The sequence below is a fragment of the Epinephelus lanceolatus genome, chromosome 4, assembly GCF_041903045.1.
Source record: "Epinephelus lanceolatus isolate andai-2023 chromosome 4, ASM4190304v1, whole genome shotgun sequence".
Lineage (NCBI taxonomy): Eukaryota > Metazoa > Chordata > Actinopteri > Perciformes > Serranidae > Epinephelus > Epinephelus lanceolatus.
In genome coordinates this window covers 38,534,467-38,559,673 of record NC_135737.1, presented here as the reverse complement: position 1 = coordinate 38,559,673, position 25,207 = coordinate 38,534,467, and the positions used below count along the sequence as shown (strand labels likewise).

At 41.3% G+C, this 25,207-nt stretch overlaps 1 long non-coding RNA gene and 1 pseudogene across 2 annotated transcripts; one reads left to right on the top strand and one right to left on the bottom strand.

Moving 5' to 3' along the window:
- The first annotated feature begins 1,486 nt into the window (after window positions 1-1,486).
- On the top strand, window positions 1,487-3,057 carry LOC144462754 (uncharacterized). Its single transcript, XR_013490978.1, has 2 exons — window positions 1,487-1,677; window positions 2,275-3,057. It is a non-coding gene; the product is annotated as an uncharacterized LOC144462754 (long non-coding RNA).
- LOC117259439 (sialate O-acetylesterase-like) lies at window positions 2,512-20,420 on the bottom strand (annotated as a pseudogene). The gene is made up of 11 exons (XR_013490977.1): window positions 20,203-20,420; window positions 19,774-19,931; window positions 10,812-10,970; window positions 8,667-8,821; window positions 8,233-8,371; window positions 7,754-7,913; window positions 7,482-7,564; window positions 6,772-6,905; window positions 6,364-6,518; window positions 5,377-5,560; window positions 2,512-3,454 (listed from the first exon to the last, which is right to left on the bottom strand). The product of XR_013490977.1 is annotated as a sialate O-acetylesterase-like (transcript).
- Window positions 20,421-25,207: the final 4,787 nt, after the last annotated feature.

The window sequence follows — 25,207 nt, the reverse complement described above, 5'->3', positions numbered from 1 at the left end:
AGTCTGACAGCAACCTCTGCTGTTGAGTGTAATAACTTGCACCTTCATTTAACATTTGTGTCAATTCTGTTAACACACTACATGCATCATCTGTATTTCTGTTGCTGCTTTTTTCTTTCTCCATGTTTTTCCATCCTGCTTCTTTGGCCTTATTTCACAACTTTAAAAAGAGACAGACATTTCTTCACTGTTAGCAGAACAAAGGATGTTCTGCGCTCAAACGCAGAGGCCTTGAACCTGCTGTATCTAATAATGGTGGAATGAGTCTATATTGACTCCCAGCTTTTGGCAGTCAGATTTGGCTTTTCCAGCCCCGTGCATCGGCCTCAGTCTCACATTATGTTTCAGACACAAAAAGGCAGCAGGAGATTCAAGAGGATTGAGAACAGAAACGGAGTCTTTGCATTGCTGGTGAGTTATATGGAACACTAATGCCAATTTCACACAAAATTCAAATATGTAATGTACTGTAAGTGAATTTGACCTTTAATGTCATTGGCTATTGGTCATTGATAAATTCTGAGGCGTTGCTGCTCACAAAAGATCTTCGTCCTGAACTGCAGTTTGATACACGTCACTGCCTGATTTAATTCTATCACATGGCACCATGTATTTATGTTGAAAATTATATGGGTACACACAGTGTTTTCCAGTGGATATTTAATGCTATCGGGTAATCTGAATATCTGCTATGTATTTTCTTACTTAAACTGATGAGACGACATGATGGTAATGCTCATTCATCTGCACGCTACAGACAATTTTAAAGCAGAGATAGCGAGAAGTCCCACCTAATATCTAATTATAGATGCAGTACTCCACAGTACTCATAAGCCCTTAATAATCCTTAAACTGCTAAGGCCCAAAACAATAGAAGAGGGAAAATTTGCCTGGAGAAGTTCTGAAATACATTACAGTAGAAATCTCCATTTTTATTTTAATTTGAAGATCTTGTGCACGGTCAATGTTCAGTAACTTCTGTTGTGTGTCAAACAGCGGTTTAAGTGTGAGCTCCATCAGTGTTATTTTATCCTTTACATTTATGTCTGTATTTTCATCCATCCTGAAGGCCATACAAGCGTTATTCTCAGGTACTCCTGGTGCACATGAACACATCTCCGTCTCCCTCTCCCCCCTCTGTTTCTTCACAGACTGATGAGGAGAGGCAGCAGGCCCTGCAGGCCTTCACTGCACAGTCTTTCCTCGGCTCTCCGCAGCAGAATACCATCTCCAGTTCGGGCTCAGGATATAAACTGAAACATATTTTCCAACCTGTTTTCCCAGATGTAAAACATTAAGATGATAATATGTCTGGATGAGGTGTAAACCACAATATTAAATCATTCAAACCTTTACTTAATAGGAAAACACAACAGGAGTAACATTTCCAAGTCACAGAAACATGCTGAATTTATATTTATCTAATATTTTATGTCAATACACTCTACATACATGGGTTCAGCCAGTTTACAGCCACTGTGACGATAGATTTCTTAATTAATAGATGTCTTATTTCACTTTGTTTATTAAGCTACCGCTGGATACGTTTTGAGGTGTGTCGCCCTGGTGATGGCCAGGTTCCTCACAGCCTGTCAGAGGACGATGCTTCAGTCAACTTTGAGGCCTACCAGAGACACCAGGGCTTTGATGAAAACATCAAGACAGAGCACATAACAGGTTAATTATCAGTTTTCTAAACTGGTGATGTTCATAGCTTGGCTGTAGTGTAGATGACCTCATGTTTTGTTGTGCATGTTACATTTAGAGGATGTTGATTATTGCATGCAGGCTACCCTGGTTCCAATGCGTCCATCAAACATACTAAATATGAACCAGGGTAGCCTTTAGGTATAACAGCTGGGCTTGTGGCTCAGGGGTCACAGGTAAGAGTCCCCTGGTGGGGTTACAAATAAAAACTGTCCACTTTCATGACAACTGCTGTCAGAATGTCTGAGCAAAGCAGTGAACAACTCAGTTTCACTTTGCTCTGCTAGAGTTTGTGTGAATAACTGTCCTCACCCCACCAACTGCTCCTTCCAGCCTCTGCTGTAAAAATCATACATGTAAGTGGCACGGGCAGCAGAAACATAAAAGTGTACTCCTATACAGGAGTTGCAGTATGTAAGTTTTAGGATTTCAAAGTAAAAGTATGTCCAAACGGCAAGTATTTTAAAGAAATTGTGGTTTTGTTTTCATTTGCTAATGCTGACATGATGATCACACAGCATTAACAGTAACTCTTTCTCTACTATTTATCTATCTGTCTTTACCCAGGACAGGCACCGCAGTCTCCTAGCTCCTCTCATCAGCACCACCTGACCTCCTCCAACATGAAGCCCTCTACCTCATACTTCAGCTCCTGATTCTGAAAGCCTGACATCACACAATCCTCATGACCTTTGATTCTTACTTGCAAACATCATTTATCGACAATGTTTTCTTTTATACTCCTTCCTGAGTTAGTGATTCAGTAAACAGAGGCATACAGTAACTGAAAACGATGCTCAAACGTTTGATAAATCAATGATTTTATTGTGAATCCATCCATTTTACTCTTAAGTAAAAGCATCAGGTTTGAAAGTAACACAACACCCAGCAAAAGTCGCTGAGTTGTCATTTATTTGTGCAAATTGTAAAATCATAAAGATTCATTTCTGTTGTAAACTTAAAAAAATCCAGAGTTTTGTTCAAATAAAATGTTTGTCATGCTTTTCTATTTACAGCAATTATTGGCAGTGGTTGTACCAGCATACACTTCAAACAGGATAAACGATGAAACCAAAATAATATATAACCATCTGCCACAAGCGTTCATAAGCTTCAATAAATCTATAAAAAATAAATCTATAAAATGGAAGGTGAGTCTCCAGCCAGACTAACTACTAAAACTGCCAGACATTACAATCTAAGACTAGTGGTATTCTCTGCTCTGATGAGACACACTGGATGCTGTACAAAACCTGACTACTGTGGTAAAAAAGAAGGTAAAATAAACATTAAGATAAGTTTGGTATCCAGATGCCATGAATTGTAAGTGTTGCTTGCTGCTTGACGATTGTAAAGAGAAAAAAACACTTGACAGCCAAGTCTAAAAAAAACAAAAAAAACAAAAACATTCCCTTTAAGATTGTATGGCAAAGTTTTGACATAAAGAAACAAAAAGGCACTTTATCACTACATCACTTTGTCATCTTACAGTTTCCTTCTCTCCTTTCCTTAGGGTGAACAGCGGTGGAAATAAAAGGAGGCGCAGGCAAACTCTTATCAGCGCTGTAGATTGGACAGGCTTTGAAGTCGCAGGGCCGGCTCTCCATGCGTAACGGACGGCACCCACTTCTTGAGAAGGCTTACAATGCCTCGACAACTTGACAGAGGTCTTATTACTCCACATGATGGGAGCCGGAACCCAGTGAGACTTAGACCCACGTGAAACTGGAGTCTCTGTGCAACAGATCTTGATAGAAGGAAAAAGAAAATGTTTTATTTATTTATTTATTTAGCAAGAATTAAGCTTGTTAAAAAATGATCAGAGCAAACATCAAGTATATTAATACTCATTAAAATTGAGTTTGTGTTGGCATTGTCATAGCCAGCAGGGGTCCGTTTCACAAAGCAGGTTTAGTGAAAACTCAGAGTCTGTTAACCCTGAAATGAGGGAAACTCTGAGTTTTCCGTTTCAAAAAGGGAGGTAACTCAAACCAGAGAAAGAGGGGTAACTCTAGCCTGTTTCAGAGAGAGAGGTAAGCTTAAGCTCTCGGTCAGTTACCGTAGTAACAGACTCTATGAACCTAACCTGGTCGGGACCAGGTTTTTCTCAATGAACCTCGAGTGTCTCTGTCTCCGCCCTCTTTCAGAGCCACACACTCCATTTGATTTCCTCATTCATTCAGTCAGCAAGCGAGTTTTGGCGTAGCCTAGTTCTGCCGTCTGTCATTTAAAAAAAATCATTTAAAAAAATCAGAGTAAGTATATTAGAAGTCCATTAGGCACAGTAGGTGGCGACTTTTTTCACTAACATGGCATGTCCTTTTGATAACGATCCCGTGGATGAAGGTGCAGCATTACTGCGCAGAGAATTAAATATTCGTCAGGAGATGGTTATCAGACCGCGCATAGATGTTTTAGCATTTCCACACAATTATCTTTTTGAGCGGTACCGTTTCACGTCACAGTCCATCATCTACACAACCTAATCCGTCCTTATTTGCAACATTACCAATCGTAGTCATGCTCTCACATCCCAGCAGATATTGTGTGTTGCGCTCATACTGTTTAAAAATGCGCTGTGTTTCTTTGCAAATGGAAGTTTTTTGTACAATGTCGGAGACGCTGAGCACTTGAGTAAGGCAACTGTATGCAGGGCGGTCAGAAAAGTGTGCTCGTTTTACGGGCATCTGCCTTCTTTCTGTTGGCTGAGTAGAAGTCTGTTAGTTTAAATGGGCTTAATTATTTAACAGAACATGACATAGATGAGAAGACATTTATGTGTGTGAAAACAGCATTATGTTGGGGATAAAACAACTGCACAGCCAAACAGCTACTTAATATTTACTTTACAATGTAAAATATTATCAAAATGAAGTACCCCCATGAGATTATGCCGAGGTCTTACCTGTTTGAACAATGTTTATATATTTCATCCTAAACTGCTGCCAAGTACGCTTCTCCTCCGCGGGATTGCACCTAAATGAAATAAATTAATAGGCTACCATTCAAGCAGTTTTCCCCTGTAATATTATTGTGATTGCAAAGGACTACATTTAAACTTATGCATTCTCCCACGCCGTCTCCCTCTCTTTTGCAGCTGCAGCGGTGTTGCACTTCTTTTTGAAAACGTGTTCAAACTCGCAGTATGAGCGCATTAAGATTTCTAATTCTAGTGGGGTGAAAAACGCCCTCCCCGTCCCCGCTGCCATGGTGACTCGTCGAATCGGGGCTCCATTGATGCTGGCTTTTTGTAGTTGTGGTGCACGCGCTTAACTCCAGGTGAAACTACTCTGAGTTGATTAAACTGATTCAAATCAGCTGTTCTGGAACCGGAAACTCAGAGTTTCCTATCTCAGAGTAGATCAACTCAGAGTTCAGAATTAGACTCAGAGTTTGTTGAACCTGCTTTGTGAAACGGACCCCAGGTGAATGTGGGACTTGACTCACACCAGAGCCAGATGATACCAAGAAAACTGCTACATCCACATCGCGAATGTGGAGACTGTGACTAAGTGGGTAAAGGCAAATAATAGAACAGCTAGATCAGCCTGATAAGTTCATTAAATGAAATCACTTTACTCTAACACAGTCTCTAAAACCAGGAAACGGCAACACTTACAATATTACGGTACCCAGAATCTAGCCTTAACTCACACTGACTGGTCTTACCTCAAAGATTTGATCAGACTTGTTGACAGAGATCTTCTGGTCATAGTTAACGGTGACATGCGTTCTGTTATCCAGAATTTGTTTGGGGAAAGGTCCTTGGAAGGCCACGCTCTCATTATAAGCCACTGCCCTTGCTCCCAGTGTCAGTCTGTAGGCTACATCCTGCTTGTCTCTGGGATGGATCCTGAAGAAACCACACAAAAAAACACTAACCATTTTAACAAACATAGTGGGTGAGCCAGTTGGCAAGACCGCATAGGGAGGTTGAAAGTCAATACAGTACTCATACTCATCACACGACATACAAAAGCAGGTCACATCATCATATGTATACTTTAGATGAAGACAAACAGGTGAAAGCTGTCTCCCTGTTGGTTTTCCAGTCTTCAGTACATTACAAAAGTCTGTTGATGTGAGAATAATGCCAGGGACTTGCTGGGTCTTGGCAGCATATCAGGGACAAGTCCATGAAATGTTTTATAGATGTTTGCAAGGATCTTAAATCTATCCAAAGACTAACTGGAAGCCGGAGCAGAGACATTTCAATAGGTGTGATTTATGCCATTTGCTCTAATAAAACTCATTAAAATAAATATAGCCTAAGAAGTTAAACAATAGCACCACACAGTATCTCCCAACTTTAGAGTTGGTTTTACCTGGAATTCTAAAAAGGTAGAATTCCTAAAGATTTATTTTCCTGGAGAATATTGTTTTCAATAATGTGATTTGTTGTCATGTTTTGTAGGATAATGTGCAACCTGCATCCAACAATGCTTAATTTTAAATTAAATGTCATGATTTTCTGAGGATTTCCTTACTTCTGGACTCATCTAACAGTCTAAATATAATCTGTCTAAATGTCAAAAAAATGAGTCGTTAGGACATCTAGTGGTACAAGTTAAGAAATACCTCCATGAGCAAAGTGTAATGCTCCTCGGTGGTGCACAGATTTCATATGCTATAAGAACATGGAAACACAATCCTTACGGGCGAAGGGGTGAATGTAGATCTGGTAAATCCAAAGCTACAGCCATGAAGGTATTCGGCATCCGATCATTCGGGACATAGCCGAAGTCTGCCGTTTGGTGCCAGCGGACATTCGGAATGAATTTACTGACGGAGTTTTTAACGTCTGTGGACAGCTGCAAATACAGATAGAAAGTGGAACAGATTGACAGTATTGCAAAAGATGTTCACAAAAGCATTAATGGTTTATTTTACCCACTTAGTTTCAAATGGCAGCACACACTGTCTCCTCTTTAATACAACCACAAAGGGGGCACCACCGTCAGAAATTTACTAATTCTATGAAGTAGTTTTCAAAAACTTGACTCTCATTTTTAAATGTGTTGTTTCTATTATGCAAATTAAACTAAAACACTAATACTAACATACCTGGACAAATCCAAAAGGGAAGTCTTTCGCCGTTTGTCCCCCTGAGCCATTGTTAAACGACATCCTCCAGTCATCAAACATAGCAGGGAAGGTGCAGGCGTACTTGTCTTCATGATAGTACGTATTTGCCTCACCTGAAATCAACACAAATATTACAGATGCATGACATAATCAGGCTCGACCCTACATGAACCCACAGTTTCTGTCCAAGTCTGGCTCGAGCCTGAACCGCAACAGCAGAATTGGGCCTGAGCCAGATTAAAACCCCTAATTTTCCAATGTTAAAAAAAGCTTAAGTCAACTAACGTCTTTTCAGCGTGGTTACAGACATTTGTGAGAGGGGATGCATTAATAAATAGTGACTTCGAGCACCAAAACACACTCTGGCACAAACTGGATTGATCGTAAATTCTGAGCGCTGTTGGAATATACTGTTCAGTTATTGAGAGCACCAAACTCTCAGGAGCAGCAGAGTGTAGGCTACTCAGAGGAGGTGGAGCAACAGAAAGCCAAGCGCACTTAAACCTAACAAATCGTCAGTTCCTAAAGAAATAGGCATAAACCCCACCTGATCTCTGCCTGGCGGAATGTTGAGAAATTACTGCCCAGCCCAAACCAAGCATTGGGGCCAGTCTAATTTGGGCAGAGAATGAAAGCCCCCACTACACATGGCTATACTGACCGTCTGATACCTGTGCAGGTAGTCTTACCTTGGTACCAGATGGCTCCTTTGATGGTCATGTTGAGCAGCGGGTGGATCATTGAATTCCACAAGACAGAATTATTTTTAGGACTGAGAGATTTCAATGTGGGAAAAAGCAACAACAGTGTTGTTAGTGCAAGCTCACTTTTCTTGGTTCTTACACAAGAACAATGTGTCACATGGTAAAATTCGATATCCTTCCTAATTCAGTTACCATACACATCAGGTGGTAGGTTAGCTGAATTGTTGTTTTTTTTTTTTTTTTTTTAATAACTTTACCCGGCGTTGTCTAGTCCACACTGCTGCAGTGCTCTTGCAGATGACCAGACTTCGACAGGTGTGCCTTCCCAGCACGACTCCACCAGTCCTATGGGGTACTGAAGCGTGTCGTACAAGTAACGTCCATAGAGCCAGCAGACTGCAGAGAAACCTTTCAGATCTGAAAATACACCTGCCTGTTAATGAGTCCATTAGCACAAAGCAAGTGGGTGGTTGTACGCCCACAAACAAACAGCAACATGGTTGATATCTGTTGTTTAATATATCAAATTTGATTACAATATACAGAACTATGGAGTCCTGTGCTGTCACCATTACAAAAAACTAGCTTGGATTTACGACCTTGTGCAATGGATGCATGTTTACATTACACAGCAAATAGAAGTGGCTCAATTCAAGTTCAATATCTCTAACCTACATCTTTAGCTGCAAACACGTCTCAACAACCCTATGAGTTAATAAATACATTTTTGACGTACTTGTTGGGGCCACAGACCAGGGAATTTCCACGCCAATCAAATCAAGCAGCTCAGTTTTACTCTGCTTCAAAGCCGCCATAAAAAACCTCACTTTAGGATACTTCTCTGAGAGTTTCAGCTCCTCTGATGCATTGAAAACCTATTGGAGAATGAATAATGAAGAGATCATTTAACAACAAAATATGAATACATACATACATACATACATATTACATTGAAAGTCCTTTATGCCACCTATGTGAAATCTTTGACAATTACAGCTATCTGAAACCAAATCTGTTGCACCACTTTAATACTTACTCCTATGCTGTGTATGTAATATAAGTGAAAGTGTTTTCTTTCGAGATTTGACCCTACAGACAGCCTTCTATTGCACGTTTTTGTTACAGTGAATGAGCTAATCAGAAGACAGATGTTCACCTGACTCGACCTACCATAGACATGTTAAACCACATGTTGCTCTGCCCCCCACACAGCCAAATATCTCCAAACAGCACATCTTTCAGAGTGGCACTGCTGTCGTTGGTGACTGCTGTCACACTGTAGGGACCACCAGCTTCAACAGGGTCGAGGGTGACTCGCCAGATTCCTGAAAAACAGCCATAGATACATGGGCTGCAGTCAAAAAAAAGTCTCCTTTCCAAACCACTTTTTCTTGACCTTGATTAAAACCATTGTGGAGTTAAGGAAAGATGTGGAGGAGAATTCAAAAGGACTTCGAAAAAGACAACTGCAGTGATAAAAGAATCTATAAAAACATGGAGAACCTGATGAAATATATTACTTCTTTATCAAGGTTGGAATTAAAATGAAAAAAGGAATATAGGCTGCCATGCACAGAAGTGAAACAAAATGGTTGTCATGTTGACAATGGTGCCTCACGCTCACCCTCCTGTCCACTCAGATTTATTGACATGAATCCTTGTTAGCATGACTGTATGGAAGTAATTGTTAAATTTATGCAAGATGAATATAACTTTGGCCTACAAATCTACTACTGTACTTATCATTTATTTTCAAACATGCTGAATTAAAAACATCATCTGCCTGAAAACGTCCCTTATTCTTGAAAGACAGACTTCTGTATTATGATTAATACCTTTATACTGATCTTGTACATTTGTTTGTTCTCACTCCAGTTACACAAGAACAATTGTGTGAAATATTTTTTGCTGAAAGGCTCCAAACACAGTAAATACTAAATATAAAAATACGTGAAAAGTAATATAATAACAGAGTAAGCATATAAAATCTACTGTGTTGAACAGTACGTTTATAAGAAGCAACACAAATACATTATGTGTAAAGACCACCACACAACTCAGTGAACACCATTCATGTTGACTTGATTGTGCTTTAATGTTAAATTATGTTATTTAACATTATTTTTGCATGATGAAGACCCGATAGGGTTGAAAGCTTGCAGCTTTGAGCTAAATAAAAGCGGGAGCATAAACTCAGTGTGCGGACACTTTACTTTTATCTTGATTTCACCTGTTTGTCCTGCACCTGGTACCTAAATCGGTTTTTGGATGTGCGCACAGCCCTTCTTCTTTGACGTTATTACCTCCTTCAGTCTTGTAAAGGCTCTTTCTAATGAACCCTATGCTGAAGGAGATAAGGAAGGAGGCAGTGAAGCACCTCTGTTTAGCATTCAGAAAATTCTACCAGCTCTTATCACGACTTCCGAATATTCCACAGGAGATAGTTTTACTTTTTTGTCTATTCAAGAAATTACCCACAAATGCTATACACCAAGAATTGTTATTTTATTTCTCCATGTTTTTATTTATGTATGCCATTTTTACTTATTTATTTTAATACTGTACCTGAAGTTATATTTGTGCAAAAAGGAAAATGTTTCTTAACAGGTTAAGAATTATGTCACTGTTTTTGTTTGTTTGAGATGATTATTGAAAGCTGGTTGTATCTTGGTTAAAATGTTCTAATAAAGCAAAGATGGAAAATATTGCAATATCATGTGTGCTGTAAAGTGGTTTGAAAAAAAATGAAATCGGCCATCCAAACACTCTGCAAATCGAAAATCGGTATCGACCCAAAAAACTGTAATCGGTACAAGTCTAACAGTAACCAAATGAATAAGTGAAAGCTGTACACTTTGGCCATTTTTTCAAGGGTCTAAGAACAGAGACGTGTGCAACTGTGACACATCTTAATAAATAAAATTGACCTGACTTGACTTCTAGCTCATATTCTCCAACATTAGGGGCTGTATGTTGAGACAGATTCAAAAAACATTTCTGTACTTTAGACACCTGACCTGAGACATGTACTTGGGATGTTGGATGAAAGTCAATATATAAAGAGCAATCTTGGTTGCATGTTGTACAAAAAATGTAACCTGAAGCAATTTCAGAAACCTCCTCTTCGACTTTTTATCAGGCCGCAGGTGAACTGGCCTGACAGTGGTTTAACGACAAAAATGCAGTCTCTGCCATATCTGTCAGGTCAGGTTCAATCAGCTTGCCCAAAAGACGATGTATAATTGACAGTCTTTGCTTTGACCTCTTCAATACTCTGTGGTTGTCACTGCAAGCCCCCCACCTGGCTGTACTCACCATTTGTCACATTGACCGAGATATTCTGTGTTGTTGGTCCTGACAGGATGAGGGTCACCTGTGCTCCATCAGAGCCATTGCCCCACAGCACAGCACTCTCTGGAGACTTCTGCAGCACCATGTGGTCCCCATAGTAGGAGGCAAAGCGCAGGTCCCCCTCTGCACATATACACACAAACAATTCAGTGCTCAAATAAAATACAAAGAGAACAATATTTAGAGAATGAAGACAGAATAAAAACACATTAAAGGAGATGGTTTTGGTTTTAAATATTTAAGGCAGTGCCACAGCAAGCTAAAATATTCAGCTAGCTTATATTTTAGCGAGCTGTGATGTTACCATTAAACCTCAGTGCACAGCAGTTAAATGCCGACAAACAGTTTGGCACCTGGTACTCACCACGTTTGTGAATAGCACATTTCCAAAGACATGACGCAATGACAAAAATAAGAACAAGAACAAGAACAAGAACACAAACAAGAACACAAACACGCATGCGATCAGGAAACCGCATATCTTGTAACAGACAGAAAACTTTGTAACTAACTGACACTTCAGTGTTTCCGAGCCAGCCTTTTAATATATGTGTGTTGTCACAATCTGGCTGCACACCTTCAAAATAAAAGCACGACAACTCAAAATTGCAAACATGGTAGAAATCGTCCTAACACAGACAATTAACAACTTTCTTCTTCTGTCTTTTGATGTGTGTGCGTGAATGATTAAGGCGAGAAGCCGCCCATGTTTCACTTCCTCACATCGCGCAAGCTGTGAGTTGCACATGTGTGCGTGTGTGCGCTGCTGATGTTACACGATGTCAATCATGCGGTGCGCCAGGAATTTGACCGGCGTTTTAAATCGGCATATTTTAGACTGACCGGCCGGTCGCAGGTCATGGCCGATCATGTGAAAACCGGTTCAACTGCCTTTGTGTTAGAAGCTGTTTCACAGATGCTGTAAGAAGGCTGTGGTAGGATTTGACGGCTGTGTCAATTAGCAGTCAATCTGACGGGGGATAGGCAAGACTTTAGGAAACAAATTAAAAGTAAATCCATGGAAAAGAAAAGAACAAAGCATTCACTACAGAGTATTTGTCTTATATATATATATATATCTATTGTGTGAGATGTGAGTAGCAGCACACAGAGGCTGTGCGTACTACCCTGAGTCTTGGGCTTACATCAAGATAAATGTGCTATTTCAAATTTCAAATGTTATCACTGGCCTTTGAAGGGGTTTGTAATTAACACGGTAGGTGAACACGGAAAGCTGCAGGGTAAGGGGATATAATTTTCATGTCTCACTCATGTATGTCGTTCCTCTACATCTTACTATAAATATACCCCATGAGCGCTATAGGAGCTAAATCTTATACTATATATACACAAGCTACTGAGATGCTTGACCCAGAGTAACCTGATTGACAAGCCTCGCTAACTTACTGGTTTACACTAACATTACCGTTCTTGATGCTCAGTAAAGGAGTCCGGACGCTGGTCTTCTGATGCAGTATAAAACGAACATTTATTCTGCTTTCATTGACAACTGATCAAACGAAGAAAAACGGCGGCAGTTAGCGCCACAGCAGTCAAAAACCTTTTGCCCTTCCGGGTCAATCCAAAGTGTTTCTGTATAAGTTCCTTTACCACTGTGTAGCCATGCTCAGGAGCCATACAGACAATAATAATACAGACAATCCGCCTTACCTGCCTTTTCCTCCACTCCTTGCTCAAAGGCTTTGATGAATGCCCTGTATTGGAGAGGGTCGCCTTCAAATGTGGGAATATCTTGTGGTGGCAGTGACCTCAGTTGCTGCTGCTGCACCAGAGCTGCTATTTCATTCTGCCTGTGCATGATGGTAAATATGTCTCCAGGCAGATTGAGACTGCTTTGATGATGGTAAGTAGGTTGAACAGTTGTTGATTGTTGTTGAAAATGCTGTGATGTTTCCAATGTGTTGCTTTCCTGTTGCTGTTCATTGGGGCTGCATTGATGCCTTGAAGCAGCTTTAACCCATTGCTCAGTTTCCTTGGGTCGCACATCCTTTGATATGGTTCTGTTGGGTGGTAATAACCATTTTGTCAAATCATCTTGTGTTGATACTTAAACTTAAGTTTAAGTATCTCGGGATCTTGTTCACAAGTGAGGGTAGGATGGAGCAGGAGATTGACAGGCGGATTGGGGCGGCGTCAGCAGTGATGCAGGCGCTTAACTGGTCCGTTGTGGTGAAGAGGGAGCTTAGCCAAAAAGCGAAGCTCTCAATTTACTGGTCGATCTACGTTCCAACCCTCACCTATGGTCACGAGCTCTGGGTAGTGACTGAAAGAATGAGATCGCGAGTACAAGCAGCCGAAATGAGTTTCCTCCGCAGGGTGGCTGGGCTCAGCCTTAGGGATAGGGTGAGGAGCTCGGACATCCGGGAGGGACTCGGGAGTAGAGCCGCTGCTTCTCCACATCGAGAGGAGCCAGTTGAGGTGGTTCGGGCATCTGGTAAGGATGCCCTTGGGAGGTGTTTCGGGCGTGTCCAACCGGGAGGAGACCTCGGGGCCGCCCCAGGACACGCTGGAGAGATTACATCACCCGGCTGGCCTGGGAACGCCTCGGGGTTCCCGAGGAAGAGCTGACGGAAGTGGCTGGGGAGAGGACTGTCTGGGCTTCTTTGCTGAGGCTGCTGCCCCCGCGACCCGGACCTGGATAAGCGGAGGACGACGAGTATGAGTACGAGTACGAGTACGAGATCTTGTGTTGATTTCCATGTTTCAGGCTTGTACTCCTCCGCCATAGGATTTAACACAGTGACAGTTTCCCTTTTTCCAGTCTTCTTTTCCAAATAGGAATTCATGCCATTGTTGGATCCACGTGAAGCACTTCTGCAATCTGAAGCCTGTAATACTGCCAACTTAGCAGTGGACGCAGCTATTTCAGCTTCCTAATCAAGCTGCTCTCTTTTCCTCATCAGATGCTCTTCCTGCTCCTCCAAAGCATGCCTTTGCTTTAAAGCTGCAGCACAAGCAACAATTGCGGCCTTTTCTGCCTCAGCCTTTATGGCTGCAGAAGATGTGGTAGGCTACTTGACCTACCACTGTTATGGCTCCTATGACTTGAGCGTTTATCAACATTTGAAACACTGTCATTAGGATCAGTGTCATCCACAACATTACCATTTTCATTTCCTTCATCACATGAAATCCACGTTTTTGCATCTGCAATACACTCATTATTAGGCAACATGTTTCATGTTTTTCCTTTTCATCACATGGCAGTAAACCCAACAATGTACCATGCACATTTTTTACTGCGCCGGTCACCTGGCTCATCATCAGCCTCACTTGGTAGTGAATAGCTAGGGTCTGTATCAGGCTGAAACAAGTCAAAATAAATATGAAATGATAACGTCATCTAGCATTAGCTCTGTATCAGGCTGTAACAACTCAAAATAAATGGGAAATGATAACGTCATCTAGCGTTAGCTTAATGTCAGCTTAGGAGCACTGTACTTCTGCTAAAACTACTGTGTTGTTCAGTATTGACTAGAGTTTACTTACAACTTACAGTGTAGGACTCTTCGCTCGCCATAGTCGCTCCTCGCTCCAGATCCGCCAACCTATCTGGCAACCTCGAGTCTGTAGGGGAGGGGGGGCACACATGACTCGCGGCAGTATTTTGATTTTGAGTGCAGTAACCGTTCTGGCCACATTCTTACATACGGCGCCTTTAACATTAAACCTTGTATTGATTTCCTTATGTTAGCTGCTTTGTTTAACTTAGTTTTTCTATCAGACTGCAACCAGTCCAATTCATTGGCAAGCGCTTTTGCAGTGAGCCCAACCACTCACCGCTAGTCATACTACTGGGCTTAGTAGCAGTTCGCACATTAGTCCCGCCAACGCTAATTAAGTCTGACACCGCATCGCACGTCTCCATGGTGACTAGCCTAATCAGTGAATGAGCAGTTCACAGCAACGAATAATCAACGCAAAGTCTATTGTCCCCCCGCTTCGGCAACCAGTGCATTGGGTTTATGCCCAGTTATGTGTGCACACAATTTAAATGGCCATTAAACAGTGTAGCGCTACACATCAGCGGTGATCCGGTGCTCCTGCGTCTCAACATCCAAACAAGGATGCAGACGTGGCTTCAAACAGCAAAAGTCCAAACAGCATACCAGCAGCTACACTCGTCCTGTCGAGTCGCCTCCATTACGTCCAAGACATGCAGAAGTGTCCAAACAAAGTTCCAACTGGTGCAGGGTTTTTGACTAATATTATAGGAGCTAGGCCTAAGTCTTACTTCAAGCTACTGAGATGCTTGACCCAGAGTAACCTGGTTGACAAGCCTCGCTAACTTACTGGTTTACACTAACGTTACCGTTCTTGATGCTCAGTAAAGGAGTTCGGACACTGGTCTTCTGATGCAGTATAAAACGAACATTTATTCCGCTTTCATTGACAACTGATCAAACAAAGAAAAACGGCGGCAGTTAGCGCCACAGCGGTCAATAACCTTTTGCCCTTCGGTCAAACACCTGACGACAACTGCTTGGCACTCAGCATCAAGGGTTGGAATTGGGGGGTTAGATCACCACATGATTCCCAGCGCGGCACCGCTGCTGCTCACCGCTCCCTCAGGGGATGGGTCAAATGCAGAGAACAAATTTCACACACTCAGGTGTGTGACAATCAGTGGAACTTTACCTTTACCTTTACTTTGACAACAGTGACGTAGCTACCTTCATACCTGAACCCACAGCGACACCCAACACACACAGAGCGAACAGTAATTTATTTTTCATGATCACAATAACATATTTGGCTCCGATAAGCGCTTTTCTTTACTATTCTCTCATTTCTTCACGCCCGACCAGCAGGTTTCCTGTTCTCCGGTCTATATCCATCACTTATATTGAAGTGTTGAGGTTTTGTGTTAAATATCATGCCAACAGAACACAGCCTGTTCATTTGTCTTTACTACAGGCAAACACATAAAATGCTTGGGTAAATGAACACCTGGCTGGTAAACTGCTGGATAATGAATGTTACACCTGCTTTTCATTTTTCATGGGTTAGGGTTAGGGTTTTTTAGTCTATAGATGTTAATTACTTTGGCCTTCATAGAGATTCACCTCACAGTAGTATGCTGTGTTGGGCATCTAAAGGGGAAGATGTGAAAAACTATGCAATTATGTTAGTTTTTAAAGTTTCACAAGTAGTTGCTGCACTGAGGGTGTAGGCTAGAGGATGTGGGTGTCATCTATAGATGTGATCTGTCATTTCCAGCTGTGTTTGTGTTTTTTTGTTTTGTTTATCTTGTTGTTGGTGTTACCCAAGTTTGAGTCATTATGCAACTGGCAGCATGACGCTGGCTGAGCAGTGATCTGGTGTCTACATTTGGAAAGTTTGTCCAATGTGAGTTCCATTTATTCAAAAGCATTTCAGAAAGTGTGTAAACATCTCAAGTTGTCTATGTTTGAGAAGATGACTCACTCAAAAAAAAAAAAAAAAAAAAAAGATAGGCACAAAAAACAAACAAGAAAACAGCACACTGGTTTACTACAATAGATGTCAACTCTTGAATAGCCGTTGCCATAGCAACCACAAGACATTAACGTCTTGTGTACTTTTTAGGCCCATAGATGGCAACAGGCACACTGATAAAGAGATTTAATTAAAAGGTATGTTTAATTATCTGACTATACCATTTGTTGTTCTGTTGGTGGTGTATGAATTATTATATGATTTATAAGGTCCAGTGTGTCGTATTTAGCGGGACATATTGGCAGAAATGGAATCTAATGTTTTCTTTAATTTGTAATAACCTGAAAATAAGAATACTAGTGTTTTTGTTATCTTAGAATGACCAATTTATGTCTACATAGGGAGCGGGCCCTCAACAGTGGAGTCCGCCATGTTGCACCGCCATGTTTCAACAGTAGCTCAAAATGGAAAAACCAAACATTTTCATGTTTTGGACCACCATAGTTATCAGTCCCTCGACTTCTAACAGCAGTGGAAAATCACTGACTTTTTTTTGCTGTTATAAATCATCAGGTCTGTTTGTTTAGGCCAGAAAGACACCTCTGCAGATAATTTGGCTCAAAACACCTGAACATCTGGATATTGAGTTGTCTGAGAAAAAAGGTGTGCACACATTAGCATGTGCTAGGCCAGCGGCCCATCTGCATTGAGCCAAACAAGTGTCAGAGAAACAGCGATTTGTAACGTGAAACATAGTTAGACTTGCACTGATTTATCGGCAGTGCTCATAATCAGGCCGGTTTTCACGTGATCGGCCATGACCTGCGACCAGCCGGTCAGTCTAAAATATGCCGATTCAAAACGCCGGTCAAATTCCTGGCGCACCGCATGATTGACATCGTGTAACATCAGCAGCGCACACACGCACACATGTGCAACTCACAGCTTGCGCGATGTGAGGAAGTGAAACATGGGCGGCTTCTCACCTTAATCATTCACACGCTCACGCACACACATCAAAATAGAGTTGTTAATTATCCGTGTTAAACTGAACTGCAGAGCTCTCACTGCTGCACTGTTCCGCTTGAAACGAGGCGCGTCAAGTCAAGTCAAAAAAGTCAAGTCAAAATTAATTATAGCCCAAAATCACAAAATGGCAAAAAATGCCTCAATGGGCTGTACATAAAAACACAAGCAAATTACAAATAACACAACAAATAAAATATATAAAAACAAGTGAAATGACAATAACAAACAAAACAAAATGAAAACAAAGCAAAAAACAAAAACAAAAATAACATTGGCACTTAAAACGTAAAACTAAACATAAATTGATGCGCACAATGACTGAGTGGTAGTAGATAACCATGATGTAGTATGTAAGGACAGAGACTATGTGATGTTAAAGACAGATGCAAAAAGGTATGTTTTGAGTTTACTTTTGAAGGAATCAACTGTGTTGGCTTCATGGATTTGAATGGGAAGGCAGTTACAGAGGAGAGGGGCTCGGTATGAGAAGGCTCTACCACCTGCTGATGATTTATTAATTTTGGGGATGGATAGGAGACCGACATCATGAGATTATGGAGGCCTGATTAAAAAACGTGGAGTAAGTAGAGATGATAAGTAGGATGGTGCAAGTCTGTGTAATATTTTATAAGTTAAAAGCAGAATCTTGAAGTCTGATCTATAGTGTGTACAGGGAGCCAGTGTAATGAAATGAGAACAGGGGTGATATGGTCAAATTTTCTGGTTCTGGTTAATATCCTGGCAGCAGTATTCTGAACAAGTTGTAGCTTCCTAATGGTTGAATTTGGTAAGCTGGAGAAAAGTGTATTGCAATAATTTAATCGGGATGAGACAAAAGCGTGAACCAGTGTTTCTGCATCAGTCATGGAGAGAATTGGACGAATCTTGACAATATGGCATAGGTGAAAATATGCTGTTTTTGTTATATTATTAATATGGTCTTCAAAGGAGAGATTAGATCGAATAAAATACCCAGATTTCTAACACAGGGGCTTTGTGAAATGATAGAACCAGCTAAGTTTAAGGTGAGATTGCAGAATTTGTTTCTGATGTGCTTTGGACCTAGGATTAACATTTCAGTTTTTTCAGTATTTAAGAGAAGGAAGTTTGACAACATCCATTGTATGATTTCTTGTGTGCACTGTTCTAGATGGATCAGTTGATGAGAGGTGTCAGGCTTGATGGATATGTAGAGCTGAGTATCATCTGCGTAAAAGTGGGAACCTAATTTGTATTTATTAATTAATGAACCGAGGAGTTGCATGTAAATAGTAAAGAGAATGGGACCAAGCACAGACCCTTGTGGTACACCATAATTGACCTTTTTGCGTTCTGATGAGCAGTTATTATGAAAAACAAAGTGAGATATGTCGGTATGGTAGGATTTGAACCAAGCGAGAGCAGAGTCGATGAGTCCTATGTAGTTTTCTAGACGGTGAAGTAGAATGTGGTGATCAAGTGTATCAAACTCTGCGCTGAGGTCTAGTAGCAGCAATCCTGAAGCTGAGTCGGAATCGGAGGCGAGTAGTAAATCATTGACCACTTTTGTCAGTGCGGTTTCCGTACTATGGAATTTTCTGAAACCGGATTAATGAGGGTCATATAGATTACTGAAGGAGAGGTGATCAGTGAGATGTTGGGCTACTGCTTCTTCTAGGATTTTTGAAAGAAAGGGGAGATTTGTAATTGGTCTGTAAGTGTAGTGGCTTGATTACGCCTGTTTTAAAAGATGCAGGTACTATTCCAGTGGTAAGAGAGCTATTAATTATATGTAGTAGTAGTGGGCTAAGAATTGGGAAGAGGTCCTTAATGTACTTAAATGGAATAGGATCCAGTAGGGAGGTAGTGGAATTGGAGGAGAAAACCAGTTTAGAAAGAGTTTCATCGGAAATTGTCTCAAAGTGGGTGAATTTGCAAGGTGAAGACAGGTTGTATGAAACCGCCATGTCCTGCTGAAGATGCACGTGTCCGTGCACTTACTGGCGGCCGCGTCCTGAAGATCTGTGTGAATATTCCACAGGAGATATTTTTACTTTTTTGTCTGTTCAAGAAATTACCCACAAATGCTATACACCAAGAATTCTTATTTTATTTATCCATGTTTTTATTTATGTATGCCTTTTTTACTTATTTTAATACTGTACCTGAAGTTATATTTGAGCAAAAAGGAAAATGTTTCTTAACAATTTAAGAAACATGTCACTGTTTTTGTTTGTTTGAGATGATTATTGAAAATCTGGTTGTATCTTGGTTAAATGTTCAAATAAAGCAAAGATAGAAAATACTGCAATATCTTGCAATATCAGTGGTTTAACGACAACAATGCCGTCTCTGCCATATCTGTCAGGTCAGGTTCAATCAGCTTGCCCAAAAGACGATGTATAATTGACAGTCTTTGCTTTGACGTCTTCAACAGCCTGTGGTTGTCAGCGCAAACTCCCCACCTGGCTGTACTCACCATTTGTCGCAGTGACCGGTGAGGTTTTCTGTTTTGTTGGTCCTGACAGGATGAGGGTCACCGGTGCTCCATCAGAGCCATAGCCCCACAGCACAGCACTCTCTGGAGACTTCTGCAGCACCATGTGGTCCCCATAGTAGGAGGCAAAGCTCAGGTCCCTGCACATATACACACAAACAATTCAGTGCTCAAATACAATGCAAAGAGAACAATATTTAGAGAATGAAGACAGATTAAAACCACATTAAAGGAGATTAGTAAGAAATAGAAACACAAATAGAGCTGGCTTTTGGTTTTAAATATTTAAGGCAGTGCCACAGCAAGCTAAAATATTCAGCTAGCTTATATTTTAGCGAGCTGTGACGTTACCATTAAACCTCAGTGCACAGCAGTTAAACGCCGACAAACATTTTGGCACCCAGTACTCACCACATCTGTGAATGACAGCTACAAATATCAAAACAACACACAGAGTTATCGCCATGACAGGAAGAAGAAGACAACACACACAAACGAAAAGCTGGAAACAACTCTGTCAGAAACTATTCGGTCAACTGGCTGATATGTTAAGCGGCATATCGTGTGACAGACAGAAACCTTTGTAACTAACTGACACTTCCGTGTTTCCGAGCCAACCTTTTCATTGTTGTGTGACGTCAGCAACTGGCTGCGCACCTTCAAAATAAAAGCACGACAGCTCAAAATTGCAAAAATAATAGAAATCATCTTAACACAGACAATTAACAACTTTCTTCTTCTCTCTTTTGATGTGTGTGTGTGAATGATTAAGGCGAGAAGCCGCCCATGTTTCACTTTCTCACATCGCCCAAGCCGTGAGTTGCACATGTGCGTGTGTGTGCGCTGCTGATGTTACATGATGTCAATCATGCGGCGCGCCAGGAATTTGACCACACGCACATGTGCAACTCACAGCTTGGGCGATGTGAGAAAGTGAAACATGGGCGGCTTCTCACCTTAATCATTCACACACACATCAGCAGAGAGAAGAATAAAGTTGTTAACTGTCCGTGTTAAACTGAACTGCGGAGCTCTCACTGCTGCACTGTGCCGCTTGAAACTGACGAGGCGCACTTACTGGCGGGCGCATCCTGAAGACCTGTGTGATTATTCCACAGGAGATATTTTTACTTTTTTGTGTATTCAAGAAATTACCCACAAATGCTATACACCAAGAATTCTTATTTTATTTCTCCATGTTTTTATTTATGTATGCCTTTTTTACTTATTTTAATACTGTACCTGAAGTTATATTTGAGCAAAAAGGAAAATGTTTCTTAACAGGTTTTTATGTCACTGTTTTTGTTTGTTTGTTTGAGATGATTATTAAAAAGTTGGTTGTATCTTGGTTAAAATGTTCTAATAAAGCAAAGATAGAAAATATTGCAATATCTTGTGTGCTGTAAAGTGGTTTGAAAAAAATGAAATCGGAATCGGCGAAAATTGGAATCGGCCCAAATATTGTAATCGGTGCAAGTCTAGTATGTTTTCTTTAATTTGTAATAACCTGAAAATAAGAACACTAGTGTTTTTGTTATCTTAGAATGACCAATTTATATCTACACAGGGAGTGGGCCCTCAACAGTGGAGTCCGCCATGTTGCACTGCCATGTTTCAACAGTAGCTCAAAATGGAAAAACCAAACATTTTCACGTTTTTGACCACCATAGTTATCAGCCCCTCGACTTCTAACAGCAGTGGAAAATCACTGACTTTTTTTTGCTGTTATAAATCATCAGGTCTGTTTGTTTAGGCCAGAAAGACACCTCTGCAGATAATTTGGCTCAAAACACCTGAACATCTTGATATTAACTTGTCTGAGAAAAAGGTGTGCATATTTTGTCTCTTTGTCTTAGCTGGTTGCAATGTGCAATCCTCATTGCTAGTCCACTGAATCCAACATACTCTTCCAGAGATCACTGTCTAGCCTCCTGGAGGTGTCGTGGGACCAACTGGACAAAACACTGGTGAAAGGAGGTTCCCACCTGATGACCTCAAAGACATGTTAGTTATCACTGCTCACTGGTCTGTATAGTTAAGCCTTGCCATAATAGCTTATCATAGGGCTTAGGAAGTTATTTACTGAGTGCTGATCCTTTCTCTAGAGCACAAACTTCTTGTGTTTATTTGAATTCATAACTAGCCCAGCTAGTGACTGCTGTTAATAGGGCAGCTGACAACAAGGGAAAGACCATGTGACCGCTTGGAAAGACAGCTGACAGGAGGGAAAAGACCCCAAAGGTGCTGGCACGGGCTAGCAACCCATGGTAGCAGTGGTGAGGCCTAGCAGCTTTACTACAACCAAAATTAGCTACAGCCAACATAGGGAAAATACCCCCAAGAGTCAGCGAAAGCTGGGGTGGAAAATGACTCACAGGTGGATTACACGGTAACAGACATTGGAACGGACAGGACTATGCATTGGATCTGTGACTCAGTGAAGGATAGGGGCACGGACCTATCCACCAGGGCTAGAATTAGCAGCACTCAGAGCAAGGCGAGCGCATCTGTAGCACAGTCGAGAACAAGATGCTTCAGGTTTGTCCTTGCGGCTGGCAGAAAGTAACATCAATAAAAGGCCTCAGAACTCATCAAGGAAAGAAGTGTGTGGCAAAGAAAGGGCAGAGTAGCCACATTGATCAGTACTTCCTAAGAAGTCAGTCGGATGAAGTCCAGTGGCAGGTAGAAAACCACAGTTCGCAGGATATCAGTAACACTGCCACTGAGGAGGAGGAGGAGGAGGAGGAGGGGGTAGTAAGAGAGGATGCAGGTGACACTGAGGTCAGTATACCAGTCAGAGAGAGACCCATGGAGCAAAAGGCTAGAGTTAGATGGCCTAGGGCAAATGACAGTAAAGAATGGGAGGTAGTTCATAGAGATTTGTCAGTAATCTCAAGTAGGCTGAGAGGAAATGCAATCGAAAGGTTAGAAAAGATGGGAGATATAATTTACTCATATGGTGCAGAGAGGTTTGGGGTGCATGAGAGAAAGAGGGGTGAGAGGGCACAGTCAGGTAAGTCTAGGCGGCAAAGAGAAATAGAGAAGTTAGTTAAGGAAAGGAGGCAGTTAAGAAAGCAGTGGAAAAGCGCTACAGAAGAAGAAAGGGAGGGAATTAATGTGTTGTAAGAGGAGTTGAGAAGCAGGCTAGCAGTTCTTAGAAGGGCAGAGCATCTCAGGAAAAAGAGGAGGAAGAAGGAACATGTAAGGACAGGTTTTTTCAGGGACCCTTTTAAGTTTGTTAAAGGATTGTTCAGCCAGGAAAATGGAGGGCAGCTCAAAGCAGAAAGGTTAGAGGTTGAAGAATATTTGAGAAATACATATTCAGATTTAGAGAAGAATAGGATAGTAGGTTTTCCACCCGATATTACTCCGTTAGGAGGGATAGAGCATGAGATGGATGCCAGGCCACCCAGGTGGAAGGAAGTTCAGGAGGTGGTCAGGCGTGCAAAGGCTTCTTTGGCCCCAGGGCCTAATGGAGTCCCCTACCGCGTTTATAAAAGTGCACCTGATATCCTTAAATTTTTGTGGAAACAGCTAAGAATAGTTTGGGAGAAACAAATTATCCCAAGAGCATGGCATAGGGCAGGGGGTGTCCTCATTCCTGAGGAGAAGGAGTCTGTGGATCTTAGCCAGTTCCGGATGATTTCTCTCTTGAATGTAGAGAGGAAGAGTTTCTTTAGTGTAGTAGCGCATTAGCTAGCAACTTAGAAAGGAATAGCTTAATAGATACTATGGCGCAGAAGGCAGGAATACTAGGTTTTACAGGGTGTTTAGAGCATACTAGCATGATCTAGCACCAGATTCAGGCAGCGAAGATTAAAAAAAGGGACCTGCATGTAATATTTTAGATCTTGCAAATCTGTTTCAGGACCACATAGCCTCATTTGGAGTGCGTTTGACTACTTCAAAGTGCCACAGGTTGTTGTTAACTTAGTGAAAGCATTTCAGGATATTAGGTTGTGTCTAAGTACGGCAGGTTTCACAACAGGTTGGCAGAGGCTAGAAATAGGCATCATGGCAGGGTTGGTAGGTTGGCAGGTTGCATCTTCCACCAGTTAGAGCTTACATGGATGACATGACACTGGTGACCACAACAATGCCATGTACAAAGAGGCTACTAGAGAAGGTAAATAAGAACCTCAAGTGGGCCAGCATGAAGATCAAGCCTAGTAAGTCTAGAAGCATCTCGATACGTAGAGGGAAGTTAAGTGATAGGAAGTTTGTCATAGATGATGAGGAAATCCCAACAATTATGGAAAAGTCAGTAAAGAGCTTAGGTAGGTGGTACAATGTGGAGTTGAATGATGAGGAACAGGTGGTGAAATTTAGAAAGGATGTGGCTGAAGGATTGGATAGAATAGATGAATCAGAACATCCAGGAAAGTTGAAGTTGTGGTGTTTGCAGTTTGGGCCATATCCTAGGTTAATGTGGCCATTGTCAATTTATGAAATTCCAATATCCGTAGTGGAGAGAATTGAAAGGTCGGTTAGCTCCTGTATTAGGAAGTGGTTGGGCGCTCCTAGGTGCCTAAGTAGTGTTGCATTGTGTGGAAAAGGGATACTTCAGCTGCCAGTATCTAGTTTAACAGAGGAATTTAAATGTACCAAAGGTCAGGACAGAGCTCTTGTTATCTGGGAGTAAGGACGTGGTAGTTAGGAGTGTGGTTCCAAATTAGACTTGCACCGATTACAATTTTTGGGCTGATACCAATTTCCGATTTGCAGAGTGTTTGGATGGCGGATTCTGATTTTGGCTGATTCCAATTTCATTTTTTTCAAACCACTTTACAGCACACAAGATATTGCAATATTCTCTATCTTTGCTTTATTAGAACATTTTAACCAAGATACAACCAGCTTTTCAATAATCATCTCAAACAAACAAACAAAAACAGTGACATGTTTCTTAAACTGTTAAGAAACATTTTCCTTTTTGCTCAAATAGCCTATAACGTCAGGTACAGTATTAAAATAGGCCTAAATAAATAAAAAAGGCATACATAAATAACAACATGGATAAATAAAATAATTCTTGGTGTATAGCATTTGTGGGTAATTTCTTGAATAGACAAAAAAGTAAAAATATCTCCAAATATCGCCCGCCAGTAAGCGCTCGGACACGCGCATCTTCGGCACGCGGGCACGCGCCTTGTCAGTTTCAAGCGGCACAGTGCAGCAGTGAGAGCTCCGCAGTTCAGTTTAACACGGACAATTAACTTTTTTTCTCTCTTTTGATGTGTGTGTGTGAATGATTAAGGTGAGAAGCCGCCCATGTTTCACTTCTTCACATCGCCCAAGCTGTGAGTTGCGCATGTGCGTGTTTGTGTGTGTGTGTGTGTGTGTGCGCTGCTGATGTTACACGATGTCAATGTGTGAATGGTTGTTTGTCTCTATGTGTCAGCCCTGTCATAGTCCG